Source organism: Nannospalax galili, unplaced genomic scaffold (genome assembly GCF_000622305.1).
Source record: "Nannospalax galili isolate Female #2095 unplaced genomic scaffold, S.galili_v1.0 scaffold1592, whole genome shotgun sequence".
In the NCBI taxonomy this organism is placed as follows: Eukaryota; Metazoa; Chordata; class Mammalia; order Rodentia; family Spalacidae; genus Nannospalax; species Nannospalax galili.
Genome location: NW_008331804.1, coordinates 20,737 through 23,808, shown reverse-complemented (window position 1 = coordinate 23,808; position 3,072 = coordinate 20,737).

Here is a 3,072-nt window from a genome sequence, read left to right as displayed (position 1 = left end):
ACCTTTAATCTCAGAACTCTGGAGGCAGAGGTAGGCAGATCTCTGTGAGTTTGAGGCCAGCCTGGTCTACCTAGTGAGTTCCAGGACAGCTAGGGCAACAGGGAGACCCTGTCTCAAAAAAAAAAAGAAGACGAAAAAAAGAAAACTTTTTCTGCTGGGGGAAAAATACATTATCCAGCTGTGAACCCTGTGAACTGCAATATTGACCATGGTGACAAGATACAATTGTGGACGCTCTCTAAATTTGTATGTTTATTTCCTATTTTGGTATTTTTGAGATAGGATCTTCCTGTAGCCCCAGGTGGTCTTGAAATGCGTAGGCAGATCAGGCTGTCCTTGATCTCATAGCCTGTCTCTGCTCACTAAGTCCTAGGATTAATGATATGCATAACCAAGACCAGCAAATGTGTATCTTTCTTACCCAGAGATTAATGAAGCTCATGGATCTCATCAGAGAAGTTTCTTTGCCCAATGGACAGTAATTAATGCAGAAACTCATACCTGGTCAAAATACAGAGAATAAATTTGGAGTGTTCAGTCAACAAATAGGATATTTATATTAGTCCACTCCCCAAGATTGTGTTTGCCTATACATGATCAAGTCAGTCAACAGTCCAGCATAGAGTCGGAAGAGGTTCATGAACTCCTACCCCTGAGGAGCTTTGGAAAGTTGATGGCTTCTGGAGAAAAGAGTCAATTTTTAAGGGTGTGTGTTCTGATAGGTCAGCCTTGCTCCAGTGAATGATCCCACACCCAGGAGTTTATGGACTGCACAAATAGTAGTCCATAGGTCACTAAAACAAACAAACAAACAAACAACAACAACAACAACAAAAAACAGGACATGATAAAAGTAAGGGTGGGGATGGATCTAGAAGAAGTTATGTGCAAGAGTTTGGGGTGAATATGCTCAAAATACATTGCATGGAATCTCAAATAACTGATTGAAAAAACTAAGATAAATGTTTCTCTAAATACAAATGCCAATTAATATGATTTGATTATTTCCTATTGTATAATTTCATCAAAATGTCACACTGTACCCCAAAGATCTGAAATATACTATATAATTTAAATTTTTTGCATCTGGAACTAAGGCGAACATTTGAAAAGAAATTTAGGTTTTGCATTCAGCTTCTACTTGAAAGCTCTTATATACAAAATATATTTCTCTACATTTACTTGGCTATGTACCACCCTCCCCACTTCTGTTTCCACAATTTCATAAAGCCCCAGAATTCTGTCTTACCTGGGAAGATTCAAAATGACATTTTAAATTTTACTCCACAGTCCTTGTACTACCCATGGTATTATAAATTCACTTACTCAAGTTTTTTGAAGTGATCATCTTTTTAATGAGGCAAAATAATTTCGAATGGTTATATTTCACACCCAGGGGGAAGCAAGGGATTGCAGAAGAAACGCAAATTGTCTTGGGGCTGTGACTGCAGTCATTCATGATAAATTATTCACCTAGGTTATCAGTGTTACACAGCATGGTCCCACACATTACCCTTATCATTCTGCACTCATGTTCTGGCTCTTCCTGGAGTGTCACTGAAGTTCTTACCTTGCCTCCTGACCAGCAATACCACACAGTATTCAGTACACTTGGCATGCTGCCTTATTGCAATCCAAAGGAAGCCAATGACATGTCTAATCTCTAGGTAAAAACTTGACATCACATGCGTTTTCTGGGTGCCAATGGAAGTAGGCATAATAACTTTGTCTTTTATCCATATAATATGTATTACTGTGCTTCCTCTGAGGTTAGAATGACTACACTGTTATCTAAAATGTCTTTCAAAATGAAGATGTATCTGAGGTAACACACAGAAGTCTTATTTTTTCTTATACAATATGGCCAAAAATTTACACATAAGTTCATGTATAACAATTATAATTGGAATTAAAAAAATTATCCTTGAAGTTTTCTTGGTATATTATCATACAAAAAGTATTAATTCATCATCTGAATAGGGGATATTCAAGATTTGATGAATTCCAACAGTAGATTCAATTTATAAAGCTAAATAGAAAATGTAAGTTACATTCAAAATAGCTTAATGTAACTCAGGAATATAGTTTTGAGCCAAATAGAACATTACCCTCCCTTACAAAAGCCCCATTCAAGTTCTCTGACTCCCACAGGTACTTCAAATTTAAACACACCAAACTAGATATTCGAAGCTATGATCCACACATGAAGAAAGACAGGTGACCTTTTTCCCTTCTGCTCCTCAGTCACCTCTCTCAGTATGGTTTTTTCCAGTTCCACCTACTTTCCTGCAAAGTCTGTAATTTCATTTTTCTTTGCAGTTCAATAAAACTTCGTTGTGTGTATGTACATTTGCATCACCCATTCATCTGTTGATGCACATCTAAGCTGATTCTATTCCCTGGTTTTTGTGAACAGAACAGCACAGAACATGCTGAGCAAGTATCTCTGTAGAAGGATATTGGGCTTTTTGTCCATATATGTAAGAGTAGTGTAGCTGGGTCATAAGGTAGTTGTTATGAAAAGAGTTTTTTGAGAGACTCCCAGGAAGATTTCAATGTGGTCACAGTAATTTACATTCCTACTAAACTTTCCTCACATTTTCAATAGCATATGCTGTCATTTAATTCATGCTGATGGCCCCTCTGACTGATGCAAAGTGGAACCTTAATGTTGTTTCAATTTGCATTTCCTAATGGCTAATTATGTTTAACAATTTTGTGTGTTTATTAGCCATTGTGTTTCTTCTTTTAAAAACTCTTTTCTATAACCTATTTTAAATTTGTCCCAGCCCCCGGGACTTTCAATGGGGTACCTGGAGTGAGGAGTGGGGATTGAATGGGGCAAGAGACACAGAGAATGGAGACTCAGAGTACCTGAATTCAGTTCCCAGCATCCTCAGGGCAGCTGTCTTTGACTCCAGTTCCTGGAGATTTTATGCCCTCTTCTGGCTTCCTTGAACATTGCATGGCATGGGTGCACTTACATACATGCAGGGAGGCAAAACACTCATAACACATAAAAAATTAAAACACATAAATAAACCATTAAAATTATTTGTATATTTTTGATAC